This window comes from Nasonia vitripennis, chromosome 3 (genome assembly GCF_009193385.2).
Source record: "Nasonia vitripennis strain AsymCx chromosome 3, Nvit_psr_1.1, whole genome shotgun sequence".
In the NCBI taxonomy this organism is placed as follows: Eukaryota; Metazoa; Arthropoda; class Insecta; order Hymenoptera; family Pteromalidae; genus Nasonia; species Nasonia vitripennis.
The window spans coordinates 16,335,925-16,348,712 of NC_045759.1; the positions used below are offsets into that span (position 1 = coordinate 16,335,925).

At 44.2% G+C, this 12,788-nt stretch overlaps 1 long non-coding RNA gene across 1 annotated transcript; it reads left to right on the top strand.

Moving 5' to 3' along the window:
* Positions 1–5,633: 5,633 nt before the first annotated feature.
* On the top strand, positions 5,634–7,741 carry LOC116416943. Its single transcript, XR_004227251.2, has 2 exons — positions 5,634–5,886; positions 6,862–7,741. It is a non-coding gene; the product is annotated as an uncharacterized LOC116416943 (long non-coding RNA).
* The last annotated feature ends 5,047 nt before the right edge of the window (positions 7,742–12,788 follow it).

Here is a 12,788-nt window from a genome sequence, read left to right on the forward strand (position 1 = left end):
TGAGGTGTACAGATCAAAGGTTTGAACGAGAATGAAAGCCTCCATGGTACGGGGTTCCTTAAGTACCTTATGGTTATCAGCATATGTAGAATCGCAAACATAAACATCTCGAGTCACTCGATCTTCGAAAATCGAAATCAGACTCGCTCGCCTTAGTATTACAAATATCTTTTGTCTCGTAGAGTTCTAGACTTCATCTGAACGAACATAAAGAAATGCGAAAATTACACGTGCGCGTGTTCAAGTAATTTACGAGCTCTCTGCCGCAATAAAAAAATATTTTTACAGCGTTGACTCACCTTTATATGAAAAAACTCCGATAACTCTGCAAAGCAGATAACGACGAGCGGCGTATATGGAAATTGTTAATCTCGTGACTCACGCACCGTTTCTCTATTAATTTTCAGGTATCTCCTCCGGAACTAAAAGTTCGTCGCAGTAGCTATACGACGATGAAGAAAAAAAGAGAGAATAACGACAGGTGCTATAAGCCCGAAAACTTCTCAACGCCAGCGAGGATCGTATAAAAACAATGACTTACTGCAATCTTCTCTGGGCTGCTCGAAGGGTGGATAAATAAGGTAAGATCCCTTCTTTCTCGAGCTCATCCCTCCGGGTTCCATACGATCGCCGCGGCTAGCCCCAGAGGCTCGATACAAGCGTTTTCGCATCTTTCGGCTTATACAGCGCGTCGTAAAACGAAATCGACCGCTGCAGCAGTGGTAGTAGGAGCTGCCTTTGTTTCTGCGCTCAAACCGACGACGCTGCGCGTTTATGGCCGCGGCGCGTCGAAATCGAGGGTAAGCGCGTAAACGAGATAAAACACAAGGCGATGGCACATGGCTCAGTCCAAGTTGTAATGGAATGAGCGCGGGAAACGCTTTCGCGCCTCGATGGACATCAGCAAATTGTAAACTTCCGAGCCGGTTTTACAGTCGTTGTGTATAGCTATTGTTCTATGGTATTTGGACTGTGTAAGGTTTATTTACGCACTTTCCCTGTGGAGAGCTCTAAATTTTGAGATTAGCATTTACATTGCATGATTTGCAATAATTTTAGTGATTACACTTTTATTTAAATAATTTTTAATTAACCATGATAAACTTGAACTACTACTCAAAGGTAAGAAATCAGATATCTCTTTTACCCATACGTTACAAATACAACTCTGCATAAATTCGAGAAAAATCCCAATACCAGAATATATTGACTTCTTCTGCCCCCGTAAGCGCGGCTAACGCAATTGCAACGACATATAGATGACCGAGTCTCACAGAGAGCTTGCGAGCGTTTCATACTGCAAGCGTGACGTTTATATCGTGCCGCTCGAGGTGTCACGCGACCGTTCGTTCCACGAGCCGGTTATAGCTACGCGGGAATACACTGGCAAAGCAGAATGCCGCTCCGTCGGGCGCGCAATTATGTAATTAGATTTACCGCTTCATGGCGATATGAGACGCTCTCTGTGTTTACGCCTGTATACGTCCGCGCGTTGCGGAGATCGCATGGAGTAGGCATAAACAATCGCGTATCCTGTTTAAAATACCCAATGGGCGGATGTTAAAAATGCTGTTGACCGCGAGATCGCAGGTTGTATTATACAGAAGTGATAGGAGAGGAAAGGGATAAACACGCTGAGCTGCATTTTTTGAATTATAAAAAATATTTCCTTACTCGTATTTTATAGGTCTCTGCACGGTAAAATATTTCATTGGTCTGCTTCGATTCTTTTGATATGGCATTTTTTTAAAGCTTGTTTCGAGTAGCAGGAACTCGTGAATAAAGTATTAATGGAATCAATTTTGGTGGCCAAAGATAAATTTGAATTTTTTTCGTCTCTGTAGTTGAACTATTGAAGCTGCTATTAATCATTCTTAAAAGGAACCAGTTTTTTCCAGTTTGCGACAAATTTTCAAAGCTTGATATGTTTTTGGCAGCTATAATAAAGTGCCACTTAGTGGTTTTTTCCATTTTCGAACAACTAATCAAAATTCATTCGTTGAAAAGCATACATTGGCTTCCAAATGCCTGTTACCAAGGGGATTAAATTTACGGGTTTAAGTGCAGGAAGAATAGGTTACACAAATAAAAGCTACGTAGATAAAAATTACTCGTGAAAAAAGTTTTTTATTAAAGTATACGTTCAGACAGAAGTGTTACATCGAAGAGCTTTTTTTCGAATCGCACAAAGATGCGCCGATTTGATAAGGAGGCCCATCAATCAGACGAAGCCAGAAATCAGCATTTCAATTGCATTCAAAAGCAACGACACGCGATGACAAATTTTTGCGGCAATGACAATTACAATTTCTTTTTTGCGACGAATGATGCAAACTCGTGATACATCTGATTCTGAGCAAACGCGCTGCTTGAAAACAATCTTGTGTCGAATGCGCACGAGACGTCGCGAGCATTATTAGTAAAGCCGAACAGCGTTCGCGGATAATAAAGCGAGCGTAGAGACAGTGATTAATGCGAGGAACCTCATGATATTCTCCTGGAGAGAATCCACGATCTCGTATAGATCGACTACTCGAAATGACGATGCAAAGAAGAAGAGAATAGTGGTATAATAATCACCAGGTGCGGGGCTCGATGCGATCAGTAGTCTAAGCGCTCTTCTTCTTCCTGAGGTAGTTGAAGTAGGCTGGGCTGGTCACGTGAACAGCGCCGTGGGGTACGGCGGTGACTCCGAAGCTGCTGACCTTGGTGACGACCGGGCTCTTCCTGGCGATCTCCTGGGCCTTGCGCTGGTACTGCTGATCGAACTGGTGCTGCTGCTGCGCCACCTGATTCTTGCCGAACTGGTGCTGCGGTCTCTGTCCGCCCTGGTTACTGCTCTCGACGACCTCGGAGTCGAAGTGGGCCGGCGCCGGAGTGGTCACGTGCACTGCCGGGGCCAGGTGAATCGGAGACTGGGTGACGTGGAGGTTGTGCGACTGGAAGTGCGCGGGAACGGGCGTGACGTGGAAGGAGCTCGACTGGACGCGGAAGTGGGCCGGCTGGACTGGAAGCTGCAGAGGCACGTGTACCGGAGAATGCTGGACGTGGACGGGAGTAGCGGTGACGTGGACAGGCTGGGCTACGTGGACCGGAGCCTGGGACACGTAGGAGTAGCTCTGGTACTGAGGCTGCTGCTGTTGCTGATGGCGGAAAGTCGGCAGGACCTGGACGCCGTTCTCAGCCTGGATGACGTTGTGAGGTGGGTCCGGGATGCTGTCGTCGCGGAACAGCACCCACTTGGTGCCGTAGTAGTAGTTGGACGGTACTCGAGCCACGATGTCCGCTGGCTTGGCCAGACTCACGGCCAGACCGGCCGCCAGGAAAGCGAGACACAGAGTTGCCTTGGACATCTTCGTCGAGTGTGTATATTCAGATGAATAGGATCGACCGCTGAAGTACTACTCAGCTCTCGACGCTAGGATGCTCTCGAGTGGTCTGGACGATTTGGTCCGGCGTCGCATAGGCTTTTATAGTCGACTGCAACCCCCGAAAACGGAACAGCTCCGCATCAGGAGGATCTAGCGAACCGGATTTAGTGATCGTCTTTTTTTTCCCCCGCGGTCTTTGGTACAGATATAAATCCAAGGCAGATTCGTACCAGGGAGATAAATAATTGGACCGATGCGTCCGGGATCTCCCCCTCTCGCTGCCGTCGCTGCTGCTGGTCCACTGCTTTTACTGCGACTAGGACCGAGGATAAAAGGAGTGGACAAAAAAGGACGCAGAAATTATGGAGATGCAGCCGAGATTTTTTGGAACTGGCTCGATTCTCACGTTTTTTTCAGCATCCAAATGGGGGTTGAGCTTATTTTCGATGACAGAGAGAACGCGAAAGTCCATCTCGTAGGACGTCGTTCTCTGGCCCGCGCGCTAATAGGCGTACAAGGAAATATGTAAATGGGCTTTTTTATGGACTCGCGAGCGAGCTGCGTGTTTTTATTTTTTTCTCAAGACGAGCGCGCGCGCGACCGCATCCATTCCGCAGCTCCTCCGTATTTATATACTTCGATTTAATTTAGCTGCCGGATAGATTTTTCAACGTAAAAATACAAGGGTTCGCCGCGAACTGCCAAAGGCCATACGAAGGTAAGCGGGACTTATCCTGGATCTATGGGGGATAATAAAAAACAAGTTCCCGATGCCACACATACGCTCTATATCGCAGCTTTGCGCGCACACCGTCTTCCTAGAATATTATAATGATAACAAATTACTATTAATGCAGTCGTAGAGCTGTTAACGGCCTCACAGTTTTACAACAATCATGGCAGCCCATGTGCACACGCGCGATGCGTGATGCCATGCCTGATATCTGCAAACTTGTTTCTTGTTTGATCGGCGTGTATACTTTTTCTCACTTACCTGTTTTCGGATAACTTATACGTTTATACACGCATAGAAATCAGTTGAATAACTGAAGATAGGCTACATTCAGCGCATACAATACAAGTATATAATCACTTATGACGCTGTGTAGTTCGGGACGCTTTCCACCAACTGACCGTAAGGCCCGTGGCGGGCCCTGTCTGCGGGAGAGCTTCCCATTTCTTCCGCTCTGTGCGCATGCTCCCCCGCAGAATTCTTTTGCAGGGAGAGATACGCAGTATACATGCTCTCTCTCTCTCTCTCTCTCTCCCTCTCTCTCTCTCTCTCTCTCTCTCTCTCCCTCTCTCTCTCTCTCTCTCTCTCTCTCACACACTCTAGTATCGCTTGCCACATCGACGTCTATGCCCACTATACTCTCATAGTACTCTAATCGCACACCCTTTCACTCCTTTATCAATGTGCATAAAACCAAAAATCTCACAAGGAACATTCTAGGATAAACATACTAATAAATAGTTTTGCGTATGTAATATACTATACAAATAATATGTATTGAGCGTTAACGTTTTCTAAGTTTTTTCAGATACTCGTAATCTGAATTTTTCATCACCAGAATTTTTCAGTCACAGCTATCTGAATTTCTCTTTCAGATACCAAAAACTGAATTTTCAGATACAAATTGTGTCTAAATTTTCAGACAATTTCGAACAGTGTAGAACGACCGCCATTAACTTTATGAGGCCGTTCCGTGAGGCCTCTCGTGTTCGTTCGCGCGCGCGCGCGTGTAGGCTTCGCACTATGATTAAACTCAGCGCGTGAAAGGAGGGTCGCGATCGTACGAGCGAGCTTGAAGCGGCGAATATTGTCACTGCCGGCAATAAAAGCTGCCGGAATGATCGCTCTCCCCGAAATTATTAGCCGCGTAAGTGCAGCAGAACGATCGAGGCGCCTGCGTTGCGCGCGAAGGTAGTTGCTCGTGGAGAATCCATTTTCGGAGCGTTTGGCTTTTATCAAACGCGTGCGCGACGCTCTGAGGGAGAGTCGATGCGACGAATTTTGGTTGAAAATTTTCCCAAGCTACGTGGTAATTTCTGTGATGTTTTTAGCGTCGTATAACATATAGTGACGTATTGGCGGAAGCTTCTGGCTAGAGGCGAATGTAACAAGGGATGTGATTGGTCCGAGAGAAAGCATAACCAGGATAAGACTCAGGCCCACGCTGTAGTCTAAGCTAAATTTAGCAGAGAAAGAGAGGGAGAGGGGGAGATCCAAGAGACGGATACGACCCCCGCAATAAGCAACAGTCAGTCTACTGAGAGTGCTGGTAGCGTGAAGACGCAGTCTGTCCCAGTGCGTGCGCTGGGACGCTACCTCCCCGGCAGGGGACAGTAAGGAGAGGAATCCCTGCACGGAAAGTGAAGCCACGTGCAGACGACCAAACGACGCTGGCTTTTCGCATCGGAGCAGAGGAAGATCGCAGCGATGCCGGATCAGCTGAAGTTTGAAACTAACAAGGAGACGCTAAACCACCAGAGGCCGGAGACAGCGTCAGCTAAGGTAAAATACTCAAACAACGTTAAAAATCGTAGATTATGCATCTAGGAAGTAAAAGAGAAGCCCAAGCCGTATAACACGTGTAAATCGCCACACGTGCTTTGGGGGGCTCTCGCTTCTCCCATGGCGCATATGCTATTTTTCTCTACTAGTCTAGGCGCTGAGCACTTTTCGTCGGACTTGAATGGCCAGTAGATCACCAAGGTTTTTTCTATGTATTTTTGCCTCCTGAACACGAATATTGAGGGTGGAATGCCCAAAAGTCGTCAAGTAATTTGTTTTTAACAAATTAATTGTTAATATTCAACAAAATTATGTTGAACTAATAGTGATAAACTAGTTGATATATACTTTTTTGGAAATGCCAGAGGCTGCTGAATCAGCTGGAATCACACTCATTATTTTATCTCTAGAACTATCAGATCTGGTATTTAGACCCAGAAGGCCGTTGAAAGACAAAATTTTGAATTTTGACATTATATCACTGTAAAGTTAATCGGCATTAATAAAATTCATACAAGTGTGTTTTCTAATAATTTTTATCTGATTACTTCATAAAATCTATGAAAAATCGTAAAGGGCAGCCATATGCTAACTATTAACATACAGCTATTTGACATATAATATAGCTACGTTAACTATTAACATACGCATTATTGGCTCAAATCGAAGATGCCTATGTTAACAGTTAACATATATGTTGCTGCAATGTTATTTTTCTCTCAGTGTGGTGTCCCGCGTAAGCGACCAATTTTACGAGTCGCGACTCGCCAAAACTACCAATGACACACCGTTGTTCTTACTGAACAGTCGTTATGGTGGCAGAATGATTAAAACTACCGAACTTTACAGCAGAAACGACTGTTTTTTTCCAGTGTAGGAGCGGCTAAAGTACGCGCTTTACGCGTGCTGTGGAGAAAACTACTCTTGTAAAATTTATTATTTAGACTAATCAGTATTGTTCGTTTAATTTTATAGACGCGTCTCCGACATCGATACAGGCGGCGGGAATTTTCCCAGCTGGAGCAGTAGCAGTAGCAGACTTATCACAGATACCAGGGGCGACAACACTAACGCTAAGATCAACAGGGCAGGAGAACGTTTCAATCGATTCGCAAGAATAACGTTGTCGCGATCGCTTTTATTAATGCATACCCTATAAACTTGCCGCGAGAAAAAAATATTTAACTATTCAAAGCAAAAGGCTAGTCATAGCCGCTACTACAGTAGAGGAGTATGCGTCAACATATTCCTATGCTGTTTGATTGTAGCAACCGTTGCGTTGGTTGTTGTGCAACTATTCAGCTTGGTCGGGCATCATTGAAACCATGAAATTCTATCACTGGGATCACGATTTCATGGGATCACATTTTCAATGATCGGCAGGGCCCTTCCAAGTGAATCGAGGACAACTACCGCAGTTAGCGAGTTGCCACCAAATCTTCCTGAGAAGCGTCGGGCTAGCTTGGCAGTTACAATTTTGGAACTTCTATATATATGAATCAAGTGGTCCTCATTTACACTCGCGAGTAAGGTTTACCTAACGCCACTTGTTGATAACAGTTTTGCGCCTCTCATGTAGATCTAGACGGCACTGCCAGAGAGAGAGGGAACTGTATTTGAGTAGTACGGCTATGGATCCACTAGGTGGCTACCCGTAACACCAAAGCAAAACTGGTTCTCGAGGAGATATAAACGAGCAGCAAGTTATCACCAATTTTTCCAAAAAGCATCGTACTACCGACGGCTCTAATTTTTGAACTTTTATATAAATCACCCAAGTGCGAATCTTTCACCTTTGTCTTTAGATGAATGTTGGTCTACATAACAAAATAAATCAATAAATAAATAAAAACCATTTTATATTTTTTTCATGTAATTTTGATCACCTTTATCACCTTGATTTTTTTTATATTCACACTTTAGTTAACGAGTCATAATAGTTTTAAACAAAAGTACATTTCAAGTATACCCTAAAATCTAATGGGTGTAATTATAGCCCAAATACTGTCGATGCGCGAGGATCAAAGTTTTACTGTAAATTCTTCTATCTTTCAAGATGCATTTGCATGCCGATGCTTTGGTTCAAAAATAAGAACTACAATTTCGCATGACTTATTACACACAGCGAAGAGTCGCTTCGCAATGAATCCGTTGAAAATTCTCTCATCGATTTCGAGCATCGATCAATGCCAGTTTACGTTTATTCAAAGGGAGCAAATCCTCGCGCCAAGTTACACACACCAGGATTCGCGAATAAAAGCGTGAGCGTCCTGTTTGCTCGTGGTGAATAAACGCATCTCGTCTGACACTTGTAGAACCACCTCAGAGCCCTGCAACACATCGCAAGGAGCCGAGCTCGTTCACTTTGATCTCGAATCGTATACATCCGCGTCGAGGAACGGGCGGAGCAGCAGCAGCAGCACCTGGTGTCAGGGACAGAAATGATTTATCGACTGTTTGTCTACTCATCTATTAAGGCGTTGCGAAGCTCCGGACTTTTCTTCGACTCGCGTAAGTGCAATTATAATAGATTGATGCTAAAGATGGAACGTCTTTAATCACGCGAACGCGAGCGAGTGTAGTAGCGACCTTGACGGAAAGATTAATTTTCAAGATTTTGCCTTTATTTTCACTCTCTCTCTCTCTCTCTCTCTCTCTCTCTCTCTCTCTCTCTCTCTCTCTCTCTCTTTCGCGTACGGTGATTGATAGTCGAATACTGCCCGGCAACCGCGCTGTTTTCTGTTTCAATTAAGCTTTTTTTTACCCGGCTTCGTCTCGTGCGTCATTAGCTTTTTATTTGCGAGTCCCTGCTCGTTCTTTTCTCTCTTCGATGTGTCGTCGCCGTCGTCGTCGTTGTCGAGAGGTTTTGTCGCACTTGACGCACTGGAAAACGTATAAAAGTCGGCGTCGTAAGCGCGACGGAGGAGCAGCTTCTATTAATAATTTCGGCCGCATCTAATGTGATTTGGATTACCCCCGCTGCGTATATGAATTCAAAGCACACACACATGAAAAGTCCGCACTGTCAGCTGTAGGCGGCTATCTCGGTAGCTGTTAATCAACTTACGTACAATCGGCGGAGAGAGAGAAAGAAAATTTTCTGAATAATACCCTGGTAGCCGCGTTCCCGAGAAAGTACCTGAAAGCTACTGAGATTTTTCAAATCTAGCAAGTTTCCAGAGTAGAATCTAGATGAAAACCCCGATAAATAAGACATGATTTCTGGAAGAAATCTTGGTAGAATTTTTTCTCCACTATGATTTGTTCATATAACTTTACTTTTCACACCAATGATCCTGCTCTGCATTGACATTGTTTGAAAAAATTCATAAATTGATGATTATATATACCCTATAAATTCATCTACAATGTTTTTTGTGAAGGGGAAACATAATTTTTAAGGTGCTTATTAATAGTGAAAACCTAACCTTACACATGCATGCTCTCATCATGATAGTATGTACAGCATTGTGTACTGACTGACTTTGTATTATTCAAGTACAATTACTGTGTCAAAAGTGTCATCGTCGCACTCAAAGTCACCAATGATGATGTTTGCACAGGTATTTCAATCTCATCAGTATGCGAGCCAGTTACTCTCAACCACCAAATTCGCTCTCATAATCATGGTAAATCCATGATATAAAAGGTGGATGTCTGTTCTTTTGCGTTGAGACTTGTTCAATTATTTAGAAACAGACTGCCATAATAATAGGAGCTTATCCTGGCCTATCTTATAAGCCATCCGCGGGGCAAAGTGGTTATATATAGATACGGTGTTGGCGAGCAAGGTTGATTCATGAAATTCGATTAGCCGTGAAACTCGCGATGGCAGGCCATAAATTACTCGCGTTTTAATATTCCGGGCAGATATCAGCCCCGCAGCTAGCGCGCGAGAACGCAATATTGATCACGTAAGCACTACTTTCGGACGAATCCGGGGCCTGCTTTATCTTGCGCACCAGTCGGATAAAAGCCTTTGGCAATCAAAAGGTCGTAAATAACGTGTAAAATGCTGTCGGAACGCGAACCTACTCTGAATTTGTATATTATCGATGCTCGCGAGAGACAGATACTCGCGCTCGAGCGAGCGCTGCCCCGTTATTTTTTTCCGAGTATTTCGCAGTTCAACAACTCGTTTTCGCGAGCTAATTAGATTTTTCGCCTTGCTTGGTCGCGAAGTTCGATCGAGCTTATGCGTAGGTTATATGCACCTTGAGTCCCCGGTATCTATCACTGTCAGATGCGATGAATCATATCGCGCGTGCTTCAAAGGTTCTTGCTCCTAAGCGACAATTGGTGAATTTTTCTCGACTTCTCTACAAAGCGTAGCCAGCAAAAAGCGCGACCAAAAAACAGAACTGCATTCAATAACACATCCTCGCCGAATCCTGATTTAAAGCCAACTCATCCCCACGGCATCGATATTCTCTCAACGAGTCCAGCCTCAGTGCAAACAAAATCATTCGAATACAGCGTCGAGGAGAAGCAGAAGGAGAAATAGCTCGAGCAAATAAATTCGATCGGCCTGGGAAAGTCACGAACGCGCGCGCTTATATAAACCCCGGCTCGAAGCGTTCGCGGAAGAAATTCGCCGCTGATGGCTGACAAAAGCGCACGCGCTCGTATAATCTTTATCGCTTCACAGAAAAGTAGCAGCAGTAGCAGTAGTATAGCGCATCGAAGGAGAGAAGTAATTTGCTGCGCGCCGCGAAAACAGTCGCGAAAAATGTCACGACGACACGCCTCAGTTGCCGATCAGGTGCAGATAAGTCGTGCGGAAATGACCTATTATTGTTATTTACGAGCTGCATCGACGCGACGGAAAAGCTGCGGCCGGCATTCTCGACTCGTAATTACCCGCCCGTTTACTACACCGACGTTTCTCTATCTCTCTATCTCTCCCCCTCTCTCTCTCTCTCTCTCTCTCCCTCTTTCTCTGGCTGTCGGTTATAACGACGCGCCGGCCCATTCAGCCGTCCGTCTGTGCGGATTGTTTCGAATGTCGGTTATTAGGGGGGACCTCACTTAGGCGGTTCTTTAATTAAGACGGCTGCACGTCAAGTCCTCGCTTTTTGAGGGAAAATACGCGAGAGGAAATTATTGGGAGTGTCGATGTCGATGTATTGTGTACTAGGAAACTTGTTGCCATGATTGCCGGGCTTTACGGTTCGGAGCCCGTCCATAGTTTCGGCTGTAAAAAGCGACTTGTGAGCTTTTTCAGGGAGGGATAAAACGTGAAGGAAGAGCCGTATTTCAAAAAGTTTACAGGCCCCTATAGCTTTGTCGCTTGGCTGTTGGCTGGGGATTGCCGTGGAAGATGAGACACTTGTACAGTTATCTGTCTGCATCTCGTCTGCGAGCGAGACTATACCTGTGTCTGCAGGATCGTTGAGATTTCCTCTTGCATGAAAAGCAATTAGTCAGAATATTGTTAATCCGATATCGCATATATTCATAGTGTACAACATTTGGCCGTTTCCATCTAATCAAGCATTAACGAATCAAATGTTAATCCAACATCGTAGATAAAAGAGTACAAAGTACGGGGGGATCAGCTGACATTTTAAAACAAAAAAGGTTAGACAGCGAAAAGTTCGCAGACGGATTTAAGTTGAAAAATTTCAATAAATATACATAAGCACTTTGATATCAGCACGTGTCTGGGATTTCTGTCAGTCGTTGCACGGATCAGTGAAATCTGCTGTACGTAAATTAGAAATGTCCACAATGATTTATAGAATATTTGCCATTTATTAACGTGATATTCCGTATGTAGTGCAAACAGTAATCTAATTAGCGGAATTGTGCTTAATTCAAGCACGAATGATCGCAACAAATGTCAGGGAATGTCAAAGAATTAATAAAAAAGTTTTAGATTTATAAGAGATTTATTTTTATATTTTCATTGCTAGTCTTCTGCGCATCATATTTATACTTTTCTTTTGACAGATATTCGAGCTGATATTTTCAATCTATTTTTCCGATACATTAATAAAAATGGTTCTATGGTCATCTTGCTGAAAAAAAAGTTTTTCATGGTGGTTGTTACTGTCACCACTTTGATTGTTGTTACATTAGTTATGTCCAATATTTGCGCAAGTATTTGCAGACACATATTAAATCGATTCTCCGATAAGATAGTTGGAATCACTCGTGATCGCGATATGACTCGAGAATAAAATTTCACTTCCCACGTGGACTTGAAGTATACCCAGCGATTGTCGTATATCAAATCTTAAGTAAAGATAATCAATACGATTGCCGTTATTTATTAGACATTCATTATCGATTCCAATTTTTTGACTTTTCCTCGAAACAGAGCTAGTTCGTGTTTCGAATGATAAAGAAACGAACAAAAAAATTCTGCCGCAATACACATTTTGATTTATGGAAGTGGTACATACAAAGCGCTGCGTAAATAAATGCCTCCAGGTAAATAATAATTAATTCAAGTAAGTTGTTGAAGAAAATCAAGACACTCCTTTCCGATGTAGATAGGGCTAATGTGATTGTAATTTTATTTTATTCATTCGCCACTTCGTAAAGCTCGATTTCAAATCCGCATATCCCGTTCGAACTTCACTCAACTCCATCATCGAGTACCTCTTATCATTCCCGATAAGTTTCACGCAAAGTCTCTCGCCGTCCGCTTCGACGGTATTACGACGCGATGACTTATCGTCCGGTTCCATTCGTCCGGACACGCATATCCTGCGACGATACGCTACCTATGCGCTCGATAAGGAAGCATATTTAAGAAGCCATTAAACGTATACGCGCGCCTGCGTCCTTATCGCGAAATACACGTACAGAGTCAAGCAGGCGGTGGCACGCGGGTGAGAGCGCATAGGAGCGCGCTCGTAAAGAGCCCGACGTATTGCGCCGCCGTCGCCGCTTTG